This window comes from Canis lupus, chromosome 8 (genome assembly GCF_048164855.1).
Source record: "Canis lupus baileyi chromosome 8, mCanLup2.hap1, whole genome shotgun sequence".
In the NCBI taxonomy this organism is placed as follows: Eukaryota; Metazoa; Chordata; class Mammalia; order Carnivora; family Canidae; genus Canis; species Canis lupus.
In genome coordinates, this window is record NC_132845.1 from 45647585 (window position 1) to 45667665 (window position 20081).

Genomic DNA, 20081 nt, shown 5'->3' on the forward strand with positions numbered 1-20081 from the left:
GAACCAAAGCACTGGGATTATTTCCAGGAGGACCCAGATGCCCGATTTTACAAAGACGGACGGGACGGGATACAGCAAACGCAGCAGGGGCCGTGAGCTCCGCCAGACTTGGATTCAAATCCAAACACAGCTACTGGGTGTTTTTTGTTTGTTTGTTTGTTTTTGTTTTTGTTTTTTTTTGTACTGGGTGGTTTTAAGCGAGAATTTTAAGGCTCCACCTTTCCATCTATAAATGGGCATAACAGAAGTCCCCACCTCATAGGGGCTGTTGCTCATTTTAAACGAGGCAAAGGATATCAAGCCGCAGCCCAGGAAACTGCCCTGCACCCCACAAATGCTACACTAACTGCAATGCTGGTCATCATTCTTGCTGAAATCTAAGTCGTTTTCTACTACCTTCAAATGCCAACCTGCAACCGCAGCTCCAGACCCAGGCCCTCGTGTGTCTCCAGATGCTCTTCAAAGCTCCAGGCTCCCATTCCCCATGGCGTCCTGGCCACCTTGCTGGGGTTCTCATCATGGCCCTGCTGGGGCCCACTGTGCCCATGTTGCCCCCTCTGCCCTTAACACCCACACAGGAGACCCATTACACCCACCAGGTGTCCACGGTGGGATGTTCCAAGGGGATGCTCTGGGGTGTGGGGGGGCGGGTGGCACCTCCCGAGCTAAGTCCCCATTACCTTGGCCCCTGGTGACCGTGCCGCCCCCACCCGCCCCTCTCCAGCAGGCAACCCAGCTCCCAAGGCTCCCCACCCCCACACCTGCAGCACCTGAGCGCCTTGCTGAATTCAGGGAAGACCATTTTACTATTATTCTTGAACTTCGGGTCCAGAGCAAGCTCGTGAGTACGTCCCCCCTGGTGTAGATGAGCCTGGAGTCCGTCTGTCCATGCTTTCCGCTGCTTCTCCTGCCCCTCCCCTCTCTCCAGAGGCAGCCACCTGACCTATTCTGATGTGTCCTTCCTGGTACGCACGTAACACATACGAGGCCATAGGAAACCCAGCGAGCTCTTGTTTGTTTTTTACATAAAAAGCTATTTTCTTTCCACCTATTGCTTAGCTACTTGCTTTTTTTTTTTTTTTTTTTTTTTTTAAATTCAACAATGTCTCACAGATCTCTCTACACTGGTGCACACAGATGAACCTCGCTCCTCTTAACTTCTGCGAACGGTCCTGCTGTGATCGATGGATATTTAGGTCGCTTTCGGGTTACTCCCACATTTTCCCTGGCTCCTGTCTCCATTCCAACAATGCCGTGTGAACGTCACCGTGCCTGCCTCGCTCGCCAGGTCCCCCCACGGCGCCTCTCCGCCCTCTGGGCTCCGTGCCCCAGAGCTGCCCTCCCTTCACGCTCTGCACCTGCACAGCTCCCCCCGCAGGGTCCCTGCCAGCATCTTCTGCTTCTCTTCTCTCTTCCTGGCTGCACACCCCCCAGAGCCGGCGCTGCTTGGGGAAATCCTAGGGACTCTTCTGAGCCCGTCCCTGGTCCTATAGGCTTAAGGAAAGCCTTGCCTGCCACGGCCATGGGCTGCCCTGAAACCACATCTCCCATCCCCGGTCCTGGCGCACACGCATCCTTGGACCCATCATCCCCTCCCTAGCCGGCAGGCCTCCTTTGAGGAGAGAGATGCCCCTCTGCCTAGTGCTGCTCAGTAAGACCCATCAAGGTGAAAGCGGGCTAGCCAGCCTCTCGCTCGGCCTTCCTGGGTTCAAGCAAGCCACTTCCTTTTTGTTGTTGTTGTTGCTTTTTTAAAGATTCTATTTACTGATTCATGAGAGACGCAGAGAGAGAGGCAGAGACACAGGCAGAGGGAGAAGCAGGCTCCATGCAGGGAGCTCAATGCAGGACTCAAACCCAGGACCCCGGGATCATGCCCTGAGCTGAAGGCAGACGCTCCATCGCTGAGCCCCACCCCGCCCCCGGTGCCCCAAGCAAGCCACTTCCATCTACACCACTATACCAACTCCTCTGATCCCTAGAATATCTTCCAAGTTCATGCGGGCACCACGACGACCCCCACTGAAGTAGGAGAGACTCCCTGGCAAGCCAAGTGGCCGCTGGGCCTGAAGCTGAACGCAGGGGCCTCTTTGCAGCAGAGGAGCTCGGGCGGGGGGCTCCTGGATGCCCCCCCATGGGCTGTGCTGCGGAAAGTGTGAACCGTGTCCACCCCATAAGCTACAGTTGTGCCACTTCCCAAATGTCAGTCACTCCAGGCCTAAAATTTTTGCCTCAGGTCACCTGTGCTTATTGACAAAATATTTTGATTATTGAAAAAAAAAGTTTTAAAGTTGGGGCGCCTGGGCGTCTCAGTTGGCCCAGCATCCAACTCTCCATCTAAGCTCAGGTCTTGATCTCAGGGTCGTCAGTTCAAGCCTGGCACTGGGCTCCATGCTGAGCATGGAGCTCACTTTAAAATTAAAAAAAAAAAAAAGTATATATATAAAAAAAACTTTTAAAGTTCAAAGTATCAACCTTAGTTTCACTCTACCAAACAGCATCTGTGAAATTACGGGTCTGGGTGCAGCTTATGTTTTTTTTGAAATACCAAGGGAGAAAAAGACACTAATTACTCTTTCTTGTTTTATATTCAGCTGCAGAAACTTTTAAAATGATCTTGCCTTGCCACCAGCGACAGCATGCTGTGAGAAGCATTCATGAGAACAAGATTAATGGGACAACTCCAGGTTGTATTTATTCACTGCAAATTTTTAGAAGTTAAATTTTTTTATTTTAATCTTTATTTATTTATTTATTTATTTTTTTAAGGAGAGGCCACTTGCCAGGTAAGCTGGCGATCAGAGGCGTCAGAACAAGAAATCCTCCAAGTGCCTCCTCTATGGGGAAGCAGTCTGCACTGAGGGACTTAACTTGTCCCTCCCTATGTTAGTTTATGCCTGTATTTCTCAAGATCACCTTGATGCTGAATGTCACCCTGGTGACCCTTCCTTAAGCCTGAGACCCGAGAGTGCTAGGAAGCTTCTAGAAGCTGAGGTCATCCAACCTGTCCCGAGAGGGCAGGAATGTGGGCAAGCTCTTCACCCTCAGTTCCCTTTCAGATCACCAGAAACCCTGCTTCCCAAGGACAGTGAGCTTCCTGAGGACGGTGATGACCCGAGGAATTCAATGATTCTGGTTAACAACTGCTCGTCAGGCAGTGGAGACACCGTGTGAACACAACCAACAGTGTCTTCAGATGGGAAGGAAGGAGGAACTCGGTTAGCCGGTTCCCCTCGAGCCCCCTCCTCCTTGCATCCTGCCCCAGGATGGGCCAACATCCCCAGAGCCCCACAGCTGTGCCCGAGAGCGCCCCTGTGCCCTGTGCAAAGTGACCCACTGCCTAAGCACGCCTCTTGCCCACCTTTCTCCCATCAGTACGTGAGTGTGGAAATTCAGCATCCCAGATGGAAGACACATGCCACAAGGGACCCTGGCCCTGGGGACCTGGCCTGGAGCCCCAGTGACCACTCCGAAGCCATTGAGCTCCTGGGCAGTGAATCCCAAGACCCAGATCTAGTCCTGGTTCTGCTGCCAACCTGCTGGGTGATCTTGGGTGAGCCACCCCCCACCTCTGTGCCCCTCATTGTCAAACCGGGACTTTCTAAGGTTCTCATGTCCTTGAAATTCCCCGACCTTAGCCCATGGCTGCCCGTGAGGAGTCACTGCCGGACTGCCGTGAGCTCTCACCCCCTCCAGGCCTCTGCCCCAGGTTTGGCTGCCTGGAAGAGCCCAAGTGACTGGAACAGAGCTTCGCTAGTTTTGCGTCAGAGGCACCACCACCAGCCCCCACCCTGGGTATCGGGTTTCTAGCCCAGCACTCTCTCTCGCTGGGTGGCAGCTCTGCCTCTGATATATTTAGACTCCCCCCTTGGCCTGTGCCTAACGAAAGCCAGATGCATCTGAAGAGGATTCCACTCTTTGCACTCTTTGGGTAGCTCCTGCAGGAAGCCAGACTCCATCACTCCTGGGGCAAGAAGGGGAGCCTCCTCTTCCTGCCACCCCCAGCCCACCCCCTAGTCCTTCCCAGTCCGTCTCTGGTGCCAGCTGCCTTCTTTCCCCATTCCAGCTGCTGCCTCCAATGGCCTGCTCTCCTAAGCCGTGTAAGACATCCAGAGCCCACTCTCCCACCCAGGAGTCTCTCCCTGGACCTTCACCTGCCTCTTCTGGAAGGGCTCTGCTCCCCAGTCCCAGTGCCTGGGACCCCACCCTACTTTGGGGGGATGGCTGCCAACACTCCAGCTCTGCAGCTCCCCAGAGCCCGGGTCAGAGGCCCCACTTGTCCACGGAGTTGGGCACCAGCCACATGTTACAACACACACAGACACAATTATCTCCCCCCCCCAAGGATGGTGGCTGGACTCTTCCTCCCAAACAAACACACCAACCAGCCAGCAATCCAACGCCATCCCCTCTGGCCTGGAAAGGCATTTACGTATTTTTGTCTTGACAGATTCCCTTCCTGGTCATGTCTGGCAGAGTTTACTATGACAAAGAGCCGGCCTCTGCTGTGACCCCATTAACCAGAGGGGCTGCAGAGAGGGACAAGAGAGTCCCTGGGGGTGAAAAATTGGCCAGTTGAGTCAACCTATAAATCACCTGTTGCCATGAAATTGAGAGTCTGGACACACATGTACGGGCTTTCAGCTCCTGCCTGAAATACATATGTGAGGCAGGGAAAGGAAACCTAGGTGAGCCTTCCGCTTCCACTCCAGGAAGAAAGGGCCTCATAAAATATCTGCATGTGGGGCAGGGTGACTGAGTGGACGTGCCCTGAATCCACGGTTAGATGCCAGGGAGTCCTGCAGGCCCCTCATGAGCTGTGCCATGTAATGGGGGCCACGCCACCAGACACGGTGCCACTTCTCCTCTGGGTGGGGCAGTGCAGTCGCAGCCCCAGGGCCTCCCCACCACGCTGGCCCCCTCCGAGGCTTCCACCACCAACACCTGTCCTCGGGTTTTACGTGAATCGCAGTTTCCCCACTTTGGGGACATAGGAGGCTCCAGGCTACGTGGCTTGCTCTCTGACTCTCTCTCCCACTCCCCAATTCCTGGCAGGGGTGGTGGCGGCAGATCCCAAATCCCTCAGTGGGAGAACAGGTTTGGCACCTTCCTGCCACCCCCATGCCCCTCCCTCGGCTGTGGGCTTGGCATCTGCCAAGGCCCCCCTGGGCATGGGCCCTGGTTTCTCCAGAAGGGTCTCCCTCTCTTTCCGGGAAACCCACCAGGGCATATCCAGGGGGACAAGGGAAGAGGCAGACGGGGGTTCAAAGTCGTGGCCCTTAGTGGCTCAGTGATCTTGAGAAACTGACTTAATGTCTCTGGCCTGGCCCTCCCCACTTGCCACCTGGGGAGCAGGGATGGCAGGAGCCACACCAGGGTTCCAGAAGTGGAGAGCGTGGGCGCCCTGCAAAAGCTCCATTAGCTTTGGTTCTCGCCTTGGTCCCTTCCTGATGCTGGGGAAACCCGGGCTCCTGGTCCCCCCCTCGGCCTCCTTCCACTTCCTTATACTGAGGCCAAATCCTGGGGACAGGTGGCCTGCAACAGTCAACAGCCTCGGGGATTCCTGACTAATTCAGACGAAGCATAGAGGGAACTGGAGACTTTTTTTTTTTTTAATTGTGGCAAAATATACATAACCTACTACCAATCATGTAACCACTTTAACTGCAGAATTCACATACGTTAAATACACCCCAAATGTCACGTAACCATCACCACTACCTATGTCCCAAATGTTTTCATCCTGCTGGACAGAAACTCCAGACCCATAAAGCAATGACTCCCACCTGCTTTGGCGCCTGGTGACCTGTACTTTCTGTTTCTGCCCCTATGAATCTGCCCCTCCTAGGCGCCCTGCCTCAGTGGGGTCACACAGGAGGTGGGCTGCAGGCTTCTCAAGCCCCTCACCTCTCCTCTGCCCTCCACTTTTCAGGCTGGTCTCTCCACTGCAGACACAGCTAGGTTAAGAGACCACTCCCGACCCCACCCCATATCTTTGGAGCTTGGGAGGAGGCCAGTGCAGGTTTTTCCCAAACCCGAAACTGGGCTGTCTGCCTTGTTCCCAAATAATGTATTGGGTTCTGTGGCCTGGAGGGAGGGCTTTGCCCTGCGGGGTGTCCCTCCACTGGTCTCTGCTTGTGAGGTTTCCCCGTGGATTCAGCCCCAAATTAGGGCCTCCGTGGGGTGTGCTGAGGACCCTGGATTTGGAGAGTGTATGGCTCCTGTCTACGCGAGCTCTGCCTCTCCCTTCTCCGGAGCCCACGGCAGGGGGGATCCTCAAAGCCTCCAACCCAACCAGAGTGGGGAGGGACCAGCGTGGGCCCTGCGGCGCCTCCAGGCTCCTCCGCCCCTCCAGACCTCAGGAAGTTGCTCCTGGTCGCTGGGGGGCGCCACGGAGCCGCCGCCGGGGAGAGCAGGGGACCGCTGACCCCGCCTGGGCGCAGCCCGCCCCGTCCGCTCGGCCAGGAGGGAGACTGCGCCCGGGGCGCCGGGACCTTCGCGACCAGGGGCTGCCCTGACTCCGGGAGCCCCGGGAGCGCAGTCCGGGCGCGAGGGGCGCCGCCCTGACTCCTCCCCAAACTTTTCCCGCCCGCCTCGGCGCAAAAGGCGCAGGAAGCAGTCCGGGGGTGGGGAGGTGGAATTCGGGGTCCGGGCGAGCTCGGCGCAGTGGGGGGACGGCCGCGCCCGGGGCGGCGGTACGGATGGGCCTCGGCCCCTCCCCACGGCGGGGGCTCCCTCGGTCCGCGGGTGCGGGGGCTCGCGGCCCCTCCCCGGGCGCACGCTGCCCGCAGCCCCCCCGTGGCCCCGCGCCCCGCGCCTCCCCGGGCGGCCGAGCCCCACTCACCCGGCGCTGGCGCGGCTGGACCGACGACGGGCTGGGCGCGAGGCGAGGCCGCCGGGCTGTTTTGAAGCTCTGGCTGGGACTGCGCGCCCTCCCTCCTCCCTCCTCCCTCCCCCCCCCTCCCCGCGTCCCCTCCTTCCCGGATCCCGCCTCCCGGGGCGTGATGTCAGGGACCCGGAGAGCCGAGTGGGAGGGCCGGCGGCTGGCGGGAAAGGCCGCAGCCCGGGGGGCGCCCCCGGACCCCGCACCCCAGGGCCCCCGCCCTCCGGCCACCTCCCCCCGGCCCCGGACCTCGGGCTCCCGGTCCCCCGGCAGTGCCCCCGCCCCCCTCGGTACCCCGGCCCCCATCCCCCGGGGACGCCCCCGGACACCCATCCCCCCGGGGCGCCCCCGGACCCCAGGCCCCCGCCCTCCGGCCACCTCCCCACGCCACTCCGGCCCCTCCACCTCCGGCCCCCGGTCCCCCGGCAGTGCCCCGGCCCCCCGCCCCCCCATCCGATCCTCCAGCACCCCGGGACCCCGATTCCCGGGGAGCTCCCTCGGACCCCAACCCCCCAACCCACCCATCCAGTCCCCTGCTGCCTCCCCTCACCACTCCAGCCAAGTATGGGGCAGAGTCTGTGGCACAGTTGGAGAAAGAGGGAGAAAAGCTCCGCTCCTCCAGCCTGGACTCCCTCCTGGGTGCTCACCCTGACCTGCCTCCACTCCCTCCCCTGTCCCTCTGCTCCCGGATTCTCCCCTTCCCTTCCCGTGAGGGTTAAGGATGAGGGTTCTAGAATCGGACTCCCAGCTTTAGAACACCTTCTCTGGTGCTTTTCTTCAGCTTCCTGACCTTACCCCTCGCGGTCCCTGCCTCAGTTCCCCCATCTGGAAACTGAGAGGACAAAAGTGCTCTGGAGGTTCTTGGGGGGATGGGGAGGAGGTCAGAGGGACCCGCCTCCCATCTCCGGAGTGGGGGAAGCAGTGAGCAAATTGAACAGTTGAAATTCCAAAACAGGCCCCCAATGGGTACGGTATATTTCAAGCTTTTAATTTAACAGGTAAAAAATAATAATAATAATTTAACAGGTGAGTGATATTCGCATACACCCCAAAATATAAGGCAAGAGATTGTGCTACGGAAGAGAGAATTAGAAACACTTTTAGGAAATACAAATATATTGCGCACTGGCTGGTGGGGCCAGGACGTGATGTTTAAATTGTCTGGTGCCTTTTTTCAATCCTGCTGGGATTGAGAGCCTCCCTGGGTAGAAACTGGAGATCTTTAGGAGATTAGAGACCCCCTCTAAAGGCCCTCCTCCCTCCTGCCGAGGTCCTGAGGTTCCTGGCTGTTCCTGTGGCCCACCTGTTCTCTCCCTTTGAATTCTGGGATTTAATGGCTGCTCCAGGCCACCAACCCCGATGCAGGGGACTCTCTGTAGGGCTGGAGGGGGTGGGGGCAGGAAGGTGTTCATTTGAACAGAGGCCCTGCCTTTAAAAGGGAAGAAAAGCAGAAGAGGATTAGAGTCCCATTGGCCACTTGGAAGACAGAGGAACTCAGGAAGTTCTCCCAGAATGGACAGCCCAGGTAGGGGCTGGAGCCGGTGGGTTTCCATCATCTCCGGAGTGTTTACTGTGTCCCAACACTTTGCAAACATTACCTTCAATATAACACAACAGCCCTATGAAAGAAGTTCTAACCATGAAGAAACTGAAGGTCAGAGAAGCTACCTAAGGAACCTGCTCAAAGGCCCCCCCATATGACACATGAAGGGTGGGTTTGAACCCCGACCAACTGCAGCAAGCCCCACTCTTCTGTTCTTACCACTTCACTGTTTACCAGATGCTAACCAAAGGCCAAGCCATCGTTCCTGCCATATCCACGTGCCACCTGTACCAGCATTCACTTAATATTTTCTCTTTAAATCAACTGTTTATTTAACTCTATTCATTTCCAAAGGAAGCCCTATAGCATCCCAGTAAACAGGAAACCAGTGCCATTTACCCAACATAGAGGACTAACTCACAGATACAAACACTGCCCCCAAATACCCAGTGTTAGTATATTCCAGCCAGATCCTGTTGCCTGGAAGAGTCCGGGAACCTGGGGTTCAGAGTCTATCAGTCAGCCAGGGAGGGGTTGGGGACTCGCTAGCACAGAAGGACACTCTCCTTGGCGTCAGAATCATTGCAAGATCACCAGGAAAGGGAATCTCACTCTCACGCTGTGATTCAAAGCTAGGCGGTGCCTCCTCCTGTATCGTATCTCCTAAACCACCTCCCGTGTGCCGGCTCGTGGGGTGTGCCTCACCGTGGGAAGAACCTCACCAGACACCAGAGAGCCTCTCCAGGACTGAGAGAAAGGAGGGGATCCCCAGTGCCTCTCTATTGTCCCCAAAACCACTCCACAGCCCCACCTACCCTGCCATCCACCTGCAGCCTGCACCACCTTGTCCGGTTTCTTTAAATACAGTCCTGTCTCTCCGGTAAGACTTGAGGCAGACACCTGCCTTTACCCACTTCTATTTCCCTCCAAGTGTTTCCATAATAAACTTGAAACTTCAATGTGGTGCAGCGTGAGGTTGGGGTGGGGGGAACGGATAAGTGTGTTTTACTGAGTTCTGGGTCCCGAATCTTCACCCTCTATACGGTGCATCCACACCTAGCCCCCATGGCCAGCAGAGCATGCATCCCCCCTTGACCTTGAGCTACGCCGTTGATAGGCTTTGGCCGGTGAGATATTAGCAGATGGGACACACACGCAAAGGCTGGGAATGTGCTTGGGCATTAGGGCTTGCCCTCTTGTGCTTTTGCCACGTCCATAAGCAGAACATACCTGCGGCAGCCCATTGTTCCCAGAAAAATGAAAGACATGGGGAGCAGAGCTACCCTCAGGGTGACCTATAGAACCTCCATCTGGGCTGCAGAGCTGTGCCAGCCAAGCTGCAGACACATAAATGAGAAATGCATGTCTGTTACTGTGTGTACTGAGGCATCATGGTTAGTTGTTTCATAGCAATAACTGGTTGATAAAAGGCTGGGGGTGAGGGTCGGGGTTGAGGAGACAAAGTCATTGAGAACTCCGTCCTCTTTCATGTGGCCTTTCTGGCTTGAATGTTTCAAGGTTCCACAAGTTGCTTCTAACCTGCTTTGTTGGCTCTTTTCTGTCGCTACAAGGGATGACTAGGGGTTGGAGCAGGATAAGTAACAGAGAACATGTGGGCTTTTGTCAAGGAAGGATGGAGACCTAAAGAAAATATCTAAATCCATAAAGCCGGGATGGGAATGGATCAAGTATGAATGAAGGTGATTTAGCCATGGAAACCTGCTTTTGGTTGATGGGCCAGTGTAATCTTGGCAGATGGCAGAGGGCTCCCCGACTTTCAACCAATAAATAGTTCCTTTGAAAACAAACTGGTGGATAGGCTGCTAGGGTGGCCCCATGTGGTCCTACCTCCTGTAGCCCACACCCTTCCGTAATGCCCCGCCCTGGAGACTTGGCGGGACACACAACTGGCTTTTCATGAATAGAGTAAGACAAACATGATGGATGTCACTTCCATGATTAGGTTGTAAGAACTGTGACTTCTGATCTGCTAGCAGACCGTCTATTGCCTTCTAGGCTTGCATGTTCTCATGAAGTAAGTGGCCGTGTTAGAGAGGCCCCATGGGCAAGCTCTGGCCAACAGCCAGCCAGGAACTGAGGCCTTAAGCTCACCACTCCCCGAGGACCAGGGTGCTGCCAACAACCATGTGAGCTTGGAAGCAGATCCTTCCCCAGGTGAACCTCTAGATGGGACCCCAGATCTGGCCAACACCCTGACGGAAGCCTTCCGAGAAGCTCTGGGGCAAGGAACCCAGTTAAGCTGCGCTCAGGTCCCTGACCCACAGAAACTGTGAGTTAATACATGTGTGTTGCTTTAGGCTCCTACATTTTGGGGTAATTTGTCATGCAGGGATAAATAACTCACATGCAAAGGAAGTAATTAATATCTACTGCCTCGGATTTGGAAGGATGGTGTTTAGTTGTATCCCTGTATTGGGTTATGTCATGAAAAATGATCCCAAGATCTCTGCGGCTTGCAACCCAGGTATTGCTATATCTTGCTGTGTTACACGTCCATTATGGGTTGATCGTGACCATTGATCAATATCATCTTTACTGCAGGATGCAGGCTGATGGAGCAGCCTCTATGTGGGCCATTGTTGGTCTCAGGGAGGTAGGAAGATAGGGGAGCGAAGCACAAGCCGGCTATTAAAAGCTTCTGCATGCTCACATTTCAAGGGGAAAGCAAGTCATGAAGCCAAATGGCAAAAGAAATCTCCCACTAGCCATGTTATCCTGGCCAATCACTTCTTCTCTCAGGGTCCAACTCTATCTTTGACCTTGGCTTACAGCTCTAAATGCCTCTGGAAGTAGGAATGCAGCAAGCGCATTCAAGGAGCTCACAATCGACATCTTCTCTTGGCGACTCTTCCAGATGTGAAGCAGGACCCTCAGAGGAGAGCCACCCGGGAGAAATTCCAAGTGTCAAAGTTACAGGCAACTACTTTGGGGTCGAAGCCGCACCCCCACTGCTAGTCAAACGCCCTGCCATCAGCACTTCCAGGCATGGCTCAGCTAGCTGGCTGCCCATCTTGCCATAACAGAGACAGCTGGGAAAGCCTCTAGTGCCTTCTGTATGAAGAGCCAAGAAACCTGAATTCCTGGAGTGGGATCTGAGAAATACACTCTTTTGAGAGACCATTTCCTCCCTGTCGCCCACATCCACAGACTGGGTGGGGGTGGGCTGTAGACAATGGTTTCCAGCAGAGCAACAAGCCCTGGTGTCCTCTGGACCAGAGATAGCTCGGACCTCTGGATCTCATCGCTTTTCCCCATCATTAAACATCCTGCAAGTAAAAGAAGGATTCACAGTACAAATATTGTGCATTTGTCTTATGACTGAGAGATCTCTCACCAAAGTCAAAGGAGATACGGCTCACAGCCACGTCATCATGGGCTTTCACGTCTTTTAATGATACCACGTGTAATGAATGCAAATGGACAGTGAATAGAACAAACCTACCGGGTTGTGTCTGGGTTTTCCCCATCCTGGGAATGTCTGGCGCTGAGCCCCAGGGCATCTGGCGGCTTGACCGTAGGCCCCAATTTCTATCAGGAGGTTTGGCACCAGAGGGGCAGAGCTTGAATTTCCCTGAAATACAGTCAGAAAGAGGAACAGGAAGCCGGGGAGCTTGCTCTCTACCGCCAGCATCATTACCACCCAAACATCTGGAGCCCAGGTAGGGCCCGTGGGATGTTCTTGGCAAGTCACAGAAGAAAATCCTCTGGTGTCTCCCAGCGTGGCAAGGCGGGTAGAGGCCTGCTCTCCTAGCCCATCTTCTGAAGAGACAGAGTACAGTTTAACACTGAAAAGGCAGAGGAGAAGAAAAAAAGCTGCTGCTGTTAATAGTATCCCAGGGTGCGCTCTCATTTTCATGGGACCTCAAGCACAGCCATAAATATTATTCCTTCAGGCTTTGAGAGCATCCTTTGTGCTTTTCTAAATATTTTTAATTTAAAAAAAATCCCCCTTTTTCCCTCCTTCCTGCCAAACAATTGCTCATGGAAATAATATTTTTTCCAATCATTCACTTAAAGGATACTTGCTGTGAATGTCCCACCGCTTGAGGCCCTGGGAATATCACCTTGGACAAGCAGATCCTAGGTCTCATGGCACATACTGACCAACACTGATCGGCTCTCTTCATTACCCTGCTTGAAATGATACAGATTTTTTTTTCTTTGCATTTCTTCCTAAGATACCTGGATATCCTTGTTGGAGAGGGGAGGGGGGGAGTTGACTCTTAGGCTGTAAGCTCATAGAAATATCCCCTAAGCTGAGTGACCCCTGGCCCAGCCAGGCAACCCCAGTCTCAGGACTCAGGTGAGACTCCCAAATCCGTATGAACTTTGGGTAGGGGGAAGTAAGGAAGTCTTCTGTTTCCAGAACACACACACATACACACATACCCCACTCATGATGCCTTAGTCCCAAACTCAAAGAATGACAACAACTTGGGAGGAAGGGGCCTAGAAATTCTTGTCCATTCCCAAGCTTCCAGGCATGAAGGTATGTGAACCATGCTGGGCCATTGAGATTCTCGATCTTGAAGTCCTTACACCTGAACAGCCTGGGAATTCCCTCCTTGTGTGGGATTCGGATCCTCTGGACACAGCCTGTTTCTGTTTGCTCTTGTTCCCTCCTCCCCTGCAGGATAACCCCTGAACATAGGTGGTCCTGGGTAGGCAGTCTACACCTCCTGACTCTGGCCTCTGCCTCTGAGGAGCCAGCACACAGTAGGTGCTTAGCAGAAGGGCTTTTCTCCCAAAACACTGCTTACAATCTGTGGTTATATTTCTTAAATTTTTGTTTATGCACACTATTACTCATTGTCTTCATCCTCCAATAGAACACAAGCTCTGTAAGAGCAGAGGCCGTATCTCTCTTGCCCATGGTTTTTTCCCTACCGTCTGACACATAATGGGTGATGAATCAGGGTTTTCCGTTAGTCCCTACAGCTCTTTTATGAACATTTGAAAAAGCTGCCTCTTGCAAACCAATGATTTAGAAAAAGGCATCCTTTCATACAGGTAGCTTAGCACAAAGAGGTCACCTTTTTGCAAAGGAAAAACAAAACAAAGTGCCCGTCTCCAGGCAGACACAACCCCAAGCCAGGCATGTGGCTTGCAGGACCTACCTCTCAGCTAGGAACCCTTGTGCCATACTCAAACTATGCGACAAGAGGTAGGAGCACTGGAATCAATAAATATTTGAGGAATAAATTAATAAAATTCAAATCCTTGGAGATAGGTGGTAGTTTCAAAACATGTCTGCAAATTCTCTGACACTCAGCCCTGTTGAGAGCTTGGGCTCACTGATTGGCGACCAATCAACCAATAGACTATGGTGGAAGCGATGTCATATCACTTTCAAGGGGACATCACAAATAACCATGCAGGATCTCCCTAGTTCTCTGGAGCCAGGTGCTGGAAGCACAATGATGAGCAGAAACAAGCAAAGCTCTGGTCCTTGTGGAGCTTACAGTCTGGTGGGGTGGCTACCCCTGGGACGACCATATAAACTATCATCCAGGGCAGCCTGGGTGGCTCAGCGGTTTAGTGCTGCCTTCAGCCCAGGGTGTGATCCTGGAGACCTGGGATTGGGTCCCACATTGGGCTCCCTGCATGGAGCCTGTTTCCCCCTCTGCCTGTGTCTCTGCCTTTCTTTCTCTGTATGTCTCTCATGAATAAATAAATAAAATATTAAAAAAAAACTGTCATCCAAAGTAAGGCAATTTGAGAGTGAAGGGGGTGCTATTAATAATTGCAGTGGGACAATAATCATAAATCGGAGTTCCAGGGAAACTGGGGTGCACAATCACCCTAACTGTACTGAATTACTGAACTAAGTAATCACTCAGCTAAATGTGAACATGGTGGCGTGACAAGCAGGCTCTGAAGGAAGAGGTAGAGTGCTCTGAGAGCCTGCAGGAAGGGGATTTGACCCAGGCAGAGATATCAGGGAGGACTTCCCTGAGGAAGCGGTACCAGAGCTTAGGCCTGAGATCTGAAGGACACCTAGGAGTTGGCTTGGCAAAAGGGAAGAGAGAGGGCCCCAGGTAGAGAAGCAGCAAGTTCAAAGGCACTGTGATTGAACAGGAACATCTGAAAGAAGCCAGTGTGGCTAGAAAGGGAAAAGCAAGTTTGAGGTTGTGGAAGGCAGTGGGGCCAAGGTAGGATTGGGGGCTTCATTGCACCAGCTTCTTTCCAGATGGGTTGAGGGGCCCGTCCTCCCTGTTCGCTTATCACATCGAAGGAAGCAGAGTTATTCTCACAGTACCCACTCCTGTTTAATTAAGCCTTCTTCCTTGGGAGATTGGAGGTTACATGATATATTTTGTGGTCATAATCTGATGTGGCTCAAAAATTAGTATTGAATTTATAGCATGCGCAGAACGGTGAAATATTTTACGCATGTCCATAAAGGGAACACCTGTTCTCGCTCCACAGAGAATGGAAATTGGAAGTCAAACACCCTTTGTATTCCAAAACAGAGCCTCAACATAGTTTGAAGTTTTCATTTAAATTGTTAGAGGAGGGCAGCCCCGGTGGCGCAGTGGTTTGGCACCGCCTGCAGCCTGGGGTGTGATCCTGGAGACCCGGGATCGAGTCCCACATCGGGCTCCCTGCGTGGAGCCTGCTTCTCCCTCTCCCTCTGCCTGTGTCTCTGCCTCTCTCTCTCTCTGTGTCTATGAATAAATAAATAAAAATCTTTTAAAAAAAATTGTTAGAGGAGGTTTGGTGCTATTGGTTAATCTATCTTCCAGTACACCGTTTAATATAGCACTGAATCGATGATGCAAATTCCCAGTGGGGAATGATCAACCACTAGCTCTGCTAGTAAATGAACTATTTTTCTTCAATACAGTTGCATGAAATTAAAACAAGGAAAAGCAGCGACATGGTCCACGTGACTGCTGCATGGAGGTTGTCAGGGGTAGGGGGCGAGTGGGCTCAGGCAGAGAAATGATGAGGTGAGTAATGATAGGAATGTGGAATTCAAGACTGCACTCACACTTTAGAATGGCACCGGGTCTGGGAAAACTAAGGGTGAATGTGTAAGGAAAAAACATCATAGAGAAGCCTGAAGAGTCTGGGGCTCCGATGAACATCTGAGTGTGTGGGGCATGGTTTAGATCACTGGAGTATTTGCTGGTGCAGATATGGGCTGCAAAGATGGGCTGGGCTCGGGGACTGGTTGGCTCAAGGTGTAATAAGGAAGAATTCACCGGGTAGCTTCTATGTGGGCTGCACTTTGATGGCAGGTTCTTTGGCAAGAGGAGCATCAAAGGGGCAGGGTGGATCCCTAGGACACCTAGTCGCATATAAAGCCTAGTGTATTTACTCTACTCTCTGGTTTCCAAAGAAGTTTGAGGTGGCTTATGATCAAAGACACACAACAATAGAGCTGACACAAAAGGAAATAAAAACTATGTACATAGACTGAGGAGGAGGCAGATATATGACCCCAGAGACTTTGAAAGGTAGCACATATGAATCATCTGGGGAGCCTATGAACCATGCAACTCCCTGGGCCCGGCTTCCAAAGGTGCTGGAACAGGAGGTCTGGGGTGGAGTGTGTCTGCGTATTTTACAAGCTCTTTCCCTACCCTCAACTTCAGGTACCAGTGGTATGTGACCCACATTTTCCCTACCCTCAACTTCAGGTACCAGTGGTATGTGACCCACATTTTGAGAAACATATTAGTCCTTTAACCAAACATGGTCATAGTCACCGAGTATCCAACTTAACACTAGGCATGTGGTGAGTTGACATCTTGGTGGCAGAGGGCCACCTTACCTTCCCATAGACATGGGCCCCTGGGGAGCAACCGTCAGTTTAGCTGAACTTGTCCTACAGTTGTTCCTTTCTGTGTCCAGAGAGGGCTATGGGTGAGTCCGTGGGTGGGGTGGAAACCAGATATTGTCACCACAGCAGTGGGGAGTACCCACTTCTGGAACAGCCAGGCCAGGTGTGGTAAGCTGGTGGCTGTGCATGGTGAACTTTGCATTGAGAAGGGAGGCAACCTGGTGAGGCAGAGGCTAACTATCCCAGCCTTGGAACAGCCTACCACCTTGCTGGGAGAGACCTAGGGTGTGACTATCTTTGTTCAGGCCCCTAAGGTCCACACATGCTGGGTTGTATCCACTGGACACCTCTGAAAGCCTGGTGTGCCATTCTCAGCTAAGCTTCTGGAGCTTCGTTAGCTCTGCACTCCCTCAAATTTCTCCTACTTCTTTACTAATCCTTTCTTGGGTTTCAATAGCCCCTTTCATGCTTCTGAAACACTAGAAACCTCTCTTCAGGCATTGGGACCAGAGAAAGGGGATGGATGAGGGTGGTGGGATGGACACACTTTACCTAGGATATTGCTAATTAAGGCAGGATCCAGAGGCTGGCAACATCCCATGAGAACCCTTGAAAAATGCAGACTCTCAGGCCCTACCTACCCACTTACTGAATCAGAATCTGCATTTTAGTAAACTCTCTAGGTGCATCACATGTACATTAAAGCTTAGAAGCATTGCTATCCTTGTTTCTTCATCTAACAACTGTTGACTGTGGGCTCCCTGCTAGGTGTTGAGAGATGAATGATACATACAGGTGAATGAAAATGACATGGTCCTTGACCCAGTGGAGGGTACAATTTGGCAAGGGAGCCCTGAGATAACAAGTGAACAAACAAACAAACATATAATTATAAGTTGTGGCAACTGCTATTAAGGAAGTAAAGAAATACCAGTGGTCAGAGGGCCCAAAGAAGGGAAGGACACTCTGGAAAGGTGTGTGTTAAGCTTAGAAGGTGGCTAATCCTTGGAAAAGGAGTTGGAATATTCTAGAATGGATGCCCAAGGCTTGTCCGGGATCACGCAGTGAGTTAGAATCAGGTCATGGTCTCTTATGACCATGGGAGCAAGCCCCTCTTCGGGGTCATGCCCAACACAGAGACTGCTTGAGAGTCTCTCTCTCTCTGTCCTTCTCCCTTTGCCCCTCCCCCCACCTGCACATGCTCTCTCCCACTCTGTCTCTAAAATAAATAAAATCTTAAAAAAAAAAAAATCCAAGCAGATCAGTAGAGCCAAGTGTTGGCCTGAAGAGTCTCAAGACGCTCAGTGGTCATGCAAAAGTCTAGGAGAGCCAACCACTGGGCATCATGAGGCCATGGGCTGTCCTAACTGGTCAGGTTTATATTCCTCAAAGCAAGGAGCATATACCCTGGCAGATATTCATACCATTAAATTACGGAGTAAGAATGCTATTTTCTTCTCAAGTCCTTTTTTTTTTTTTTTTTTCTTCTCAAGTCCTGTTCAGGCTCTCTGATGACCACAAGGAGAAAGTCTCAGTTGGGTGCTAGGATGCCTTCAGCACCTATGGATGGAGCGTGGTGGTTACATCTGGGTTCTGCATCTCTATGTAAGTCAGCTACTTAAACAAGACAAGTTGACTCCCTCACCATTCTGGAGGCTGGAGGTCCAATATCAAAGTGTCAGCAGGGTTGGTTTCCTCTGGGGCTTCTCTCCTTGGCTTGTCTTCTTCCTGAGTCTTGACATGACCTTCCCCTCTGTATGTGTGTCTGTGTTCCCATCTCCTCTTCTTTTTTTTTTTTTTTTTTAAGATTTTATTTGTTTATTCATGAGAGACACAGATTGGGAGATTGGGACGCAGAGACACAGGCAGAGGGAGAAGTAGGCTCTCTGTAGGGACCCCAATGTGGGACTCAATCCCAGGACCCCCGGGATCATGACCTGAACCCAAGCAGATGCTCAACCACTGAACCACCCAGGCATCCCTCCATCTCCTCTTCTTATGAGAACGCCAGTCATATTGGATTAGGACCCACCCCAACAACTCCCTTTTAACTTTAATTGCCTCTCTAAAGACCCTGTCTCCAAACAGTCACACTCTGAAGTACTGAGGGTTAGGACTACACTGTATGAATTTCTGTGTGTGTGTGGGGGGGGGGCACAATCCAGCCCATAACAACCTTCCCAGTAGTCTAATTTTCACAGACTTCTCAACTTCTCTGTGCCTCGATTTGCCTATCTGATAAAGGGGATGATGGTACCCACCTCATAGGACTATAGAGTTTAACAAATGGACACAGACGAAATGCCTAGAATAGCACTTGGCACCAAGCAAGCCCCACAAGGGCAACACTCATTATAACTCATGGCATATTGAGCAGGTGCTCAATAATTGCCTGTTGCATAAATGAAAGAATCATATCTTTCTTTAGAAAGAGGGCTCAGGCCACAACTCAAAAGTTTGGTTAGGTAGGGGGCAAAACAGGCAAAGGTGATTAAGAGGTACAAAGTTCTAGTTATAAAATAAATAAGTTGTGGGGATATAACATACAGAACACAGGATATAGTCAGTAACCTTGTAATAACTTTGTATGGCGACAGGTGGTGACTAGACTTACCATGGGTATCATTTCATAATTTTACAAATATTGAAGTACTATGATACACATGTGAAACTAAGAGGGTATTATTTGTCAATTACACTTCAATAAAAACCTGAAACAAAAACAAAAAAGTAGTCTTCTTAGGCAAGAGGATGTAGGTAGAAATGAAAAATATTATTTTGCTTTCATTACATTTATTTTCTTTGTTGTTGTTGTTGTTTTGTTTTCATTACATTTATTTTCATTCACAGGTAGGGAGTCTGGTTTTCTATTCATAGCAGTGATAAAATTTTCTCTCCCCCCCCCCCTTTTTTTTAGAGAGCCTGAGAGCAGGGGCGGGGGATAGCCGCAGAGGGAGAGGGAGAGAGAGAAGCTTAAGCACTCAGGGCAAAATCTGACCTGAGGATCAATCCCAGGACCCCGAGATCCTGACCTGAGCCAAAACCAAGAATCAGACACTTAACCAATTGAGCTACCCAGGTGCCCCAAAAGTTTCACTTTTAAGGAAGCCTATTTGAGTCAAAAACACAAGTTGATTTTTTTTTTTTTAATGAAGCAAAATCAAGAGTCAGCACACTTTTTATGGCAAATATTTTTGACCCTGGGAGCACAGACCTCGGAGCTCTAAAGCCAATCCAAGATGAATAGGGGTGGCTGTGCACCAAGAAAAATAAAAGCAGGGACACCTGGGTGGCTCAGTGGTTGAGCCTCTGCCTTCGGCCCAGGGCCTGATCCTGGAGTCCCGGGATCGACTCCCACATCAGGGTCCCTGCATGGAGCCTGCTTCTCTCTCTGCCTGTGTCTCTGCCTCTGTGTGTGTGTGTCTCTCTCATGAATAAATAAATAAAATTTAAAAAAAAAAAAAAACTAAAAGCAGCCATGGGACTACATTTGGCCCCCAGACAAAGTTTAACAAGCTCTGAAATGATAGCATGGGTCAGAGGTACAGAAATGACAGCAATAGTGAAGGTGATACTCAGAGGACGAAATTCAGGGAAACTTGTTCTAGAATAAATGTAAGTATAAGAAAAAAGGAAGAGAGTCAATCTCGGGTCCTCTTCCCACACGCAGCCCCCAGACCTTTCCCGGGCACATCATTGATCCTGTCCTTGTGCAGCCCGCACGTGGCAATGTATCACAGGATCCCCAGGGAAATGATGTAGGATGCTTCACTGTCTCCCCACTTCCCTCTTTCCAGTTGTGTGAGCTCCCGCCCATCCAATACACCCAGGGCCTGGTACTAGTGCTC

At 51.7% G+C, this 20081-nt stretch overlaps 1 protein-coding gene across 1 annotated transcript in view; it reads right to left on the reverse strand.

Annotated features, from left to right (window-relative positions):
* The window catches only part of EMP2 (epithelial membrane protein 2), a 34098-nt gene extending 27135 nt beyond the window's left edge, over positions 1-6963 (reverse strand). The window contains exon 1 of the mRNA XM_072835768.1: positions 6842-6963. The gene's annotated coding sequence lies outside the window, so the exon portion shown is untranslated. The remainder of the gene's footprint in view (positions 1-6841) is intronic.
* Positions 6964-20081: the final 13118 nt, after the last annotated feature.